The sequence below is a fragment of the Macrotis lagotis genome, chromosome 1 (assembly GCF_037893015.1).
Source record: "Macrotis lagotis isolate mMagLag1 chromosome 1, bilby.v1.9.chrom.fasta, whole genome shotgun sequence".
Classification (NCBI taxonomy): Eukaryota; Metazoa; Chordata; class Mammalia; order Peramelemorphia; family Peramelidae; genus Macrotis; species Macrotis lagotis.
This window is the reverse complement of record NC_133658.1, coordinates 10,483,549-10,493,548: the sequence shown is the minus strand read 5'-3', so window position 1 is coordinate 10,493,548 and position 10,000 is coordinate 10,483,549. Positions and strand designations below refer to the sequence as shown.

Sequence of the window (10,000 nt, the reverse complement as noted above, 5' to 3'; positions counted from 1 at the left end):
ATAGATATGTATAGTCAAGCAAAACAGATTTCCACCTTGACTGTGTCCAAGTCATACATACATACATACATGAGTATGCACAGCACATACACACACATTCACCTCATTCTGTACTGTGAGTCCATCATTTTTCCATCAGGATGTGTGGGCTGCTTTTTTTCATCCTTGGTCCTCTCCAGGTCTGCTTGGTGATTATACTGACCCATGGTCCTAAATTTTTCAAAACTCATCTTTACTGTAGTGTTATCATCGTTTACATTTTTCTTCTGGTTCTGCACACTTTACTCTGTGTGTGTTCAGGTTAGTTCCCTAGGTTTCTTTGTAACCATCTCCAAAAACAGTAATTTTTTTAAATCACCTTTATATGTCATACTTTGTTTAGCCCTTCCCCAAATTATTGGGGGAATCTTCGAGTTCCAACTTTGCCATCTTAACTATAAACTATAAACATTTTTGTACAGCCTTAGAGGTTGTTTTGCTTAGAACTAATCCTTCCCTCAGTCTGTTATTATTAATTGGTTATGTCAGTGATACTTGATGCTTTGTAGCCTCCTGTGGGGTTTTCTTGATAAAAATACTGGAGTAATTTGCCATTTCCTTCTTCTCTCCTCTTTTTACAGATGAGACAATTGAACCAAACAGCTTACCCAGGGTCCCACAGCTAGTAAGTGTCTGAGGTTGAATTTGAACTTACAAAAATGAGACTTTGGGCAGCTAGGTGGCAAAGTGGACAGAGCACTGAGTCAAGAAGACCTGAATTCAAATCTGGCCTCAGACACTTAATATTTACTTAGCTTAACCTTTGCCTTGCAAAAAAAACAAAACAAAACAAAAGATGAGTCTTCCTGAGCCCAGGCCCAATGTTCTGTCGTAGTAGTAGTGCTACTTAGCTGAACCTCTAATTTAATTAATCTATCTTCCCTCTAATTGCCTCGCTCTTCTTTCTTCCCTTTTCCCTCCTACTTAACCATTGAGAGAGATAGTTTTAAATGGAACTGAGTTTGTGTGTATGTATGTATGTATGTATGTATGTATTGTTCCATTCAGATGAGAATGAAGTTCTGTCAGCTACTTCCTCTACCCCCTCCTCATTTGTTGAGATGTTTAATTGTATTTAGTGACATAATTTTACCCACCATTCCTCTCACTTCCCCATTGTATACCTTTTTTCCCATTAGTCTCTTAAGATCATCACAATATAAGAGAACTAATCCCAACTCTTCCCTAGGCAGCTAAATTGTCAGTGAATACCAACCCTGGGGTGAGCAGGACATGAGTTCATATACATTCTTAGATACCAGCTGTGTGATCCTGGATGCTTAACCTGGTTCCTCATCTGTAAAATGAGCTAGAAATGAAAAGGGCAAACCATTCCAGTATCTTTGCCAATAAAACCCCAAGTGGGGTCACAAAGAGTTGGACATAATTGAAAATGACTGAACAACAGAAATGATCCTTGGCGATTATAGATAGGGTTCATAATTATAGCATCTCTCAGTATTAGAAGGTAAGCAGCTTATTCTTGTGTATTATTGTTCCTGCACCTGTTACTCTGGGCCTCAGTTTCACTATCTAGAAAAGTAAATACTAGCACCTTCCTCATTGAATCTTTGTGAGGATCAAATTAGATAATATGTAAAATGCTCTGCAAATTCTAAAATGCTACAGACCTAAACTAGTTATTAGCATTGACAACTATGTTATCCAATTGCCACTAAGATTCCTCTTTTGTGAGAGTCTGGAAAACCTACCCAAACAGCAATCATATCCACCTGGGTCTGCCCCAATTAGGCAGCCATAATTCTTAGCCCACTTGAGAAGATGCACCTTGTGAAAGGTGGGTTGCATTAATCACTTCACTGATTCTGGTTGCCAAATGAGCCCTGGCATGGCTTGTTTCTCATTAGGTTATGATATCAGGGGCAGCTAGGTAGCACAGTGGATAGAGCACCACCCTGGAGTCAGAGGGACCTAAGTTCAAATCCGACCTCAGACACTTAATTGCCTAGCTGTGTGACCTTGGGCAAGTCACTTAACCCCATTGCCTTATTAAGAACAAGGAAAAAAAGGCATGATATCAGTGCCAACCATAGGGAAAAGCTGGGGATCCTATACAAACCTGTCTTTCTAATAACTAATTCTCTTTGCCTGAATCCTGAGTCTTCCACTCTTCCTCTGAAGGCCAAAGGAAAACTTCTTTCAAGTCCTCTGTATTGGTTACCCTGGGGCAGCTGCCTCTGTCCTTGATGCTTATGCAAGCATGATTGTAGTCCAGGCTCCTGTACCTTCTATGCTCACTCTTGATTCCTGAGGTAGAGGCTATTCCCCTGCAGAAGCTCTAGTTTATAGAATCCTGGGTTTGAAGATGGAAAAAACTTTGGAAGTTATCAGGTTGATATGCTCAAGAGGCTATAAAATTCCATACCTTTTAATCTAGCACCCATGCTAGGTCTGTATCCCAAAAGGATCTTTAAAAAAAAAAGAAGTAGCTACTTGTATAAAAATATTTATAGTGCCTCCTTTTGTAGTGGAAAGAACTGGAAATTACTAAGAGGTTGCCCATCAGTTGGGGAAAGGCTAAATAAGTTGTGGAAGATGATTATGATGGAATACAATTATGCTATAAGAAATGATGAGCAGGATGGTCCCTAGAAAAACCTAAAAGGGGGCGGCTAGGTGGTGCAGTGGATAAAGCACCGGCCCTGGAGTCAGGAGTACCTGGGTTCAAATCCAGTCTCAGACACTTAATAATTACCTAGCTGTGTGGCCTTGGGCAAGCCACTTAACCCCATTTGCCTTGCAAAAAACCTAAAAGGAGTTAACATGAACTGATGCAAAGGGAAGTGAGCAGAAGCAGGAGAACAATGTACACAATAACAAACATTTCTGTGAATGATTTAGGTAGTCTCAGCATTATAATAATCTAAAACAATTCTGAAAAGTTTATGACGGAAAATATTCTCCATCTCCAGAGAAAGACCTGATAAAATATGAATGCAGATAAAAGTAAACTTTTTTTTATATTTTATTCTCTGTGGGTTTGGTTAGGTTTTGGGGGGGGTCAGTTTTTTCTTTCACGATATGACCAATATGGAAATATGTCTTGCATGACTGCACATGTATAATCTATCAAATTTCTTGTCTTCTCAGTGTTAGGGGAAGGGGAGTATGGGAGAGAATTAGAAAATTTTAAATTTTATTTTAAAAAATTAAAACAAATTATGAAAATTGTTTTTATATGTAATTGAAAAAATAAAATATAAAAATTTAACTTTAATAACATTTTAAAAAGAAGTTATCAAGTCCAACCATCTGTATTTTATAAACAAAGAAACTGAGACCTAGAAGTTATTTGATTTACCTAAAACTACACAGGTAACAGGGTTCAGAGGTGGGATTGGAATCTGGGTTCTGTGACTCCAAAGCTATTGTACCAAGAAGAACTGGGTCTTATCTTTTTTCTTTTTCTTGTTCTTTTGCAAGGCAGTGGGGTTAAATGACTTACCTAAGTTCACCCAGCTAAATTCGTATTAACTGTCTGGGGCCAAATTTGAACTCAGATTCTTCTGACTCTAGGACTGATACTCTATCCACTGTGCCACCTAGCTGCCCTAGAACTTTGCCCTCTTGAGCACATCTTCCTGTGTTCATCATCCATTAGAGCTGGGCTACAGCATCACAAGCTTATTGATAGGTGCCTCAGCTTTGCATGTGATATATTCCCAGCTGAAAGGTTCCCAAGTTGGAATTTCTCCTTTCTGTAAGTCTCTTTTGGTTTTTCAGCTCCATATAGATCCTTTGAGCTCAATATGTCTGCTCCTGTAGCCTAAGCATGAGGAAAATCCTGGTAGCCCCTGTTTGGGAGGGGGATGGGCCCTATAAAAGGTTGTAAAGGAGAAGGAAACAGTATAGCTAAGCAGCTGTTAATGAATGACTCTTGTTTACATCACACTTAAAAGTTCACAAAATGTTTTTTATATATATTATTTCATTTAAATCACATAGCCACGGGGCAGCTAGTGGCGCAGTGGATAGAGCACCAGCCATAGAGTACCCGGGTTCAAATCCAGTCTCAGACACTTAATAATGACCTAGCTGTGTGGCCTTGGGCAAGCCACTTAACCCCATTTGCCTTGCAAAGTCCTAAAAAAAAAAATCACATAGCCATACAAGTTAGTAGTGATGATGAGGTTTTTAAAAGACTCTGTAGGTATTAATAGACTTATTTAGAGAGATAGGGAATTGGCAGTTGAGGGTTGTCCACGATCGCACAGCTCCTGAACATCAGAGGCAGAATTTGAACTCAGGTCTTACTGAGTCAACACCCAACACTGTCTTACCACATTACTTACCTCCCACCACTCATTCCCTCACTCAATCACTTTCAACCTGTTTTTACAAAGATTTGCTTTCCGACTCAGCTTCAGGAAGTTACTCTCTACCTATGGAGGGGCTGAAGGTGTGTATATACCCCCAAAAAAGTTATTGGGGGAGGGATCCCTAGCAGTGGAAGAATAGGAAGGAGAGATGTCATTTGAACTGTATTTTGAAGAAAGATAGGAATCCTAAAATGGAGCAGTAAGGGGGCTTTGCTGTTCAGAAGAAAGTCTATAATATAGAGTCTAGGGAGGAAATATTTCATGTGAGAAATAGCAAGATCAGTTTGGTTGTACTGTAAAGTAGAAAGGCAAGGAGAAAAATGTTGAGTAGAGCCAAATTGTGGCTATTGTTCAGTTGTTTCAGTTGTGTCTGACTCTTGGTGACCCCGTTTGGGGTTTTCTTGGCAAATATACTTGAGTGGTTTGCTATTTCACTTCTCCAACTCATTTTACACATGAGGAAACTGATGCAAACAGGGTTACATGGACAGTATGAGTCTAAGGGCAGATTTGAACTCAGATCTTCCTGACTCTAGGCACTCTATCCACTGCCACCTAACTGTACACAGGAATCAGATTACAAAGGACTTTTCAGGGACTTATGATACAGAATACTGTCCATCTCAAAGTCAGAGTTGATGGTGACTGAATATAGATTGGATCATAATTTTTTAATTTCATTTTTCTTGAAGTTTCTTTTGGGGGGGTTGTTTAATTTTACAGCTTGACTATACATTTTCAACTTGTATGAAATAATTTGCTTCCTTAAAGAGGGGGTTTTGGGGTAGGGGGATGGAAGAGAATTTGGAACCCAAGGTTTTAAAAGCGAATGTTGAAACTTATTTTTGTGTATAACTGGGAGGAAATAAAAATAAAATGCAAAAAATTAAAAATTATAAAAAAAGGTTTTTTCAGACTAAGCAAAGGACTTTGTGTTTAGAGATAATAGTGAGCCACTGACACTTCTTGAGTAAGGAAGTGACATGGTCAGACTTTACACAATGCCATTTGTGCTGAAACACTATAATGCAAATGACAATATTACTTAATTTATCCTGTGCTATGCCAAACTTCAAAGGTTTGTTTTATAGAACTAAGAAAAATGATTCAATCCATATGAAAGGGAAAAGATAAAAAAACTCATGGGAAAAAACTGGGAAGAATACCGATTTCAAAAATATTACAAATCACTGGAACAATATAGAAATGAAAATAAAAGAATATAGAGAAGCAAATGAACAATTATCCTAGGGTTTGCAAAACCAAAGACCACCACTCCTCAGATAAGAGTTTGTCATTCAGGGGCGGCTAGGTGGCGCAGTGGATAAAGCACCAGCCCTGGAGTTAGGAGTACCTGGGTTCAAATCCAGTCTCAAACACTATAATTACCTAGCTGTGTGGCCTCGGGCAAGCCACTTAACCCCATTTGCCTTACAAAAACATACATACATACACAAATAAAATAAATGAATTAATTAATTAATTGAGAAGAGCCATTTCCCAGTTAATAAATGGATATGAGCAGGCAATTTTCAAAAAATGAAACATCGGATTTTCAATAGCCATAGGCAAAAAGGTTCCAAATCACTAATAATTAGAGTAATATATTTTAATTTTGTAGTTTTCCCTGACACCTTTCAAATTGGCAAAGTTGAGGAAAAAAAGGAAAATCACATGTTAATAATAATGTTTGTCCTTCATTTTCGAAAAAGACCATGACATCAGGGAGGTGATGCCATGACAAGCAAATGAATTGGATTTGAGTGAGAGACCAGTCTCATTTTCTCTAGAGCTATTTGAGTCCAGTGGCCAGATAAGAATGGGGATTACTGGAGATGGCCCTGGATGCAATGAGGGCAATCAGTGATAAGTAACTTGCCCAAGGTCACACAGCTAATAAGTAGCAAGTGTCTGAGGCTGGATTCAAACCCCTATCCTCTGGAATCCAAGGCCAGCGCTCTATCCACTGTGCCACCTAGCTGCCCTAACATGTTGGAAAGTCTAGAGAAAAACAGTTATATCAGTTCATTGTTAGAGGAATTTTGCAGCACTATTCTGGAAAGCAATTTGCAATCATGCCACCAAGGTTAATAGGCTACATATTCCTTAACCTGTCAATACACTTTGAAACCTATACCCCAGATAAAGCAAAGCAAGAGAGGAAAGACTCATAAAAGCAAAACTATGGCAGCTCCTTTTTAGAGACTAGAAACTGGAAACCAAGAGGGAGGGGATGCCCATCAGTTGAGGAATGGTTGAGCAAAGTTAGGATATGTAAATATAATGGATAGCATTATATCATAAGAAATAACAGGGGTGGCTAGATGGCACAGTGGATAAAGCACTGGCCCTGGAGTCAGGAGTACCTGAGTTCAAATCCAGCCTCAGACACGTAATAATTTCCTAGCCTTGTGGCCTTGGGCAAGCCACTTAACCCCATTTGCCTTGCAAAAAAACCTACAAAAATAAAAAAAAAAGAAAGAACCCCCCCCAAAAAGGATAATTTCAGAGAAACCTGTGAAGACCTATTTGACCGGATGCAGATTAAAGTAAGAAGAACCAAAAAAACAAATTATATATGTATAAAAAGAAAACATTATATAATAGCAACATTGTAAAGACAAGCAGCTTTGACAGACTTAAGAACCTTGTTCAACACAATGACTAACCTTGACTCCAAAGAATGGACTGATAATGAAGAATGCTCTCATATCCTGACAGAGAAGTGATGGAATCAGTATGCAAAATGAGAAATACATTTTGGAACATGGTCAATGTAGAAATTTGTTTTGTTTGACTGTGCTTATTAGAAAGGTTTTGGTTTTCATTTTTCCCTACATGAATAGGGGAGAGTAGGAGGGAGAGAAATAAATTTTTGATAATGAAAAAAATAATTTATAAAATGTTGTTTCTTTTGCAGCTGTGGGGAAATCTACCTTTGTGAAGTTACTCCTGAAAACCTTCCCAGAATGGCGCATTGCCTCTGAACCAGTAACAACATGGCAGAACATCCAGGCTGTTGGCACACCAGCAGTAAGTTTGCAAAGTGCTAGAGCCCTGGCAACAAGGGTGGGGGGGGGGCAGAGGGGCAGGGAATAGACTGATTATTACCATAGTTGAATTTTCTGTGAGTGCAGCAAGAAATAACTTCTGTCTCCTTGAGTCAACCTCATGCCAATATCATTGCTGACACGAGGTGAAGCTTGGTTGAGATAAGTTTGGTACAAAGGACCCTGGCCTTGGAGCCATAGAAATTAAAGAATTTAATATTAGAGTAATAGAATTTGAGACCAGGAAGGGTCCTGGTCCACCTTGTATCCATGCAGGTAGGGAATACTTTGAAAGTTTGTGCTTTTGTCTACTTGAAGACTCCTGAGGAGGGAAAATCCACTGTCGTTTTGCTTTTGGACAAGCTTTCATCATGACCAAGTTTTTCATAACAAAAAAACTAAATTAGCACCTTTGCCACTTTCACTCACTGCTCTTGATGTGGTTCAGTTCTTTAGAGCCAAATGGAGTATGTTTTTGTCCCTCATCTACAAGGTTGCTATCATTGCCCCTCCCCACCACCACCACCAGTCTTCTCTGCTTCAGGGCAAACATGCCCACTTCCTCTAATTGATCCTCATATGCCATGAACTCCAGTTCATGTACCATCCTTGTTACTCTTCTTTGGACACTCTTTTCTTTTCTTTCTTTTGATTCTTGCAAGGCAATGGGGTTGAGTGTCTTGCCCAAGATCACCCAGCTAAGTAAGTATTTAATATCTGAGGTTGGATTTGAACTCAGCTCCTCCTCACTCCAGAGCCAGTTTTCTATCCATTGTGCCACCTAGCTGCCCCTCTTTTGGACCCTCTTGACTTATCATTGTCATTCTTGAACTGTGATATTAACACCTGAAAACAATACAATAGGTGAGGTTTCATGAAGGCAGAGTATACTGAGACTATCTCCTTATTTCTGAAAGTTATTATCTTCAGCCAGAGAGTTAAATGTGCCCATATTTTCCCCAGTGTATACTTGCTTTTTAAGGTTGTTTTTATTTTGTGTTGTCATTTTGATCTTGACAAACACCAGCCAACATGAGCGCTTCCATATACAAAGAACAGCAAAAGAAAGCAGTGTTTGAAACATGAATCTTCATTATATATACATCTTGGTTAGCTAAGTATATAAACAACTCAACATGATGGCTTCAAACCTGGCTAACCAGTATATCTCCCTTTGATGTCTCCTTTGTACTTTAATGACCCTATTTTCTTCCCTTTTGAGGGACCATAATCAGTATCACCACCCTGTCCTCTAAAATTGTAAATGCCTCTGTTATAATAAATTAGTCAAATGAAGCAGAACAAACCCACACCTTGGCCATCTCAGTATTGTCCCATTTGGTGCTTCCAGCCTTCTTCAGGAGGTGAATAACAGGTTTCATAATCTGTCCTCTGCAGTTATAATAGATCATTGCATTGAGTTCTTAAAGCTTTCAAAGCTGTTTTTCTTTATGATGTTTTTTGTTGTTGGTCAGACTTTTCAATGATGTCCATTCCTTTGTGATCCCATTTATGCTTTTTCTTGGCAAAGAAACTGGAATGGTTTGTCATGACACAAACAGGATTAAGGGACTTGCCCAGGGACACTCAGCTAATGTCTGAGGCCAGATTTGAACTTTATCTACTGTACCACCTAGACCTAGCTGTCCTTTTCATGTTTTTAGTCATTATGTAAATTGTTGGATATATCATTACATGTAATCCTCCCCAGGTTCTCTTAACCCATTCCTTTTGTGATTTCATATGACATAATCGTATTCCATTACATTAAGATGCCATCATTGATTTTTTCTACAATTAATGGTCATTATTTTGGTTTTTATTCATTGCTCCAACAAAGAGTACTGCTATGAAAATTTTTGTACATTTCCTGCTGTATACATATCCTTTCTCTCTTTATTTTACTTTCGGTTCCAAATTCTCCACTTTCCACCTCCACTGAGAAGCAAGAAAAACAAAATTCCATTGCAAAACAAATTCCCACATTGGTCATGTCCAAAAAAAAAAAAATTAAAAAGAAAAGACTATGCCTCAATCTTTGTCTGAATTCATCGATTCATCTGGGAGGAGCTAATATGTTTTAGCTTGAAGCCTTTGGATTTGTGGTCAGTCATATGTTGCTAAGAGTTCCTAAGTCTTTCAGAGTAGTTTATCTTAACAATAGTATTGTTACTGTAAATAAATTTTTTTCCTGATTCTGCTCACTTAGCTCTACATTAGTTCATTCAGATCTTTCTAGATTTTTCTGAAACCATATCCTTCATGATTTTTTTATGTTAATAATATTCCATCTCCTTCCTAAACCATAATTTGTTCATTCCAACTGATGGATTATTTTGATTTCTATTTCTTTAGACAGAGAGAGATAGAGACAGAGAGAGAGCTAATATAAATATTTTTGTATGGATGGATTTTTTTTTTATTTCTTTAGAGTGTGGAACTAATAGTATTGTCACTGCGTCAAAGCATATATGGGGAGAGAAAAAAACAGAAATAGACCAAGATCCAGAATGAACAGTGACAAAAAAATGACAATATTAAAAGTATATTTATTAAGTGCATTTTTATATT

At 38.2% G+C, this 10,000-nt stretch overlaps 1 protein-coding gene across 4 annotated transcripts in view; it reads left to right on the top strand.

The window, feature by feature from the left end:
• The window catches only part of DGUOK (deoxyguanosine kinase), a 47,320-nt gene that overhangs the window by 1,466 nt on the left and 35,854 nt on the right, over positions 1-10,000 (top strand). For 3 of the 4 annotated variants that reach the window (XM_074195171.1, XM_074195166.1, XM_074195170.1), the window contains exon 2: positions 7,300-7,412. The gene's annotated coding sequence lies outside the window, so the exon portion shown is untranslated. Of the gene's footprint in view, positions 665-7,299; positions 7,413-10,000 lie in introns of all 4 variants that reach the window. The other variant, XM_074195168.1, reaches the window with a different exon arrangement.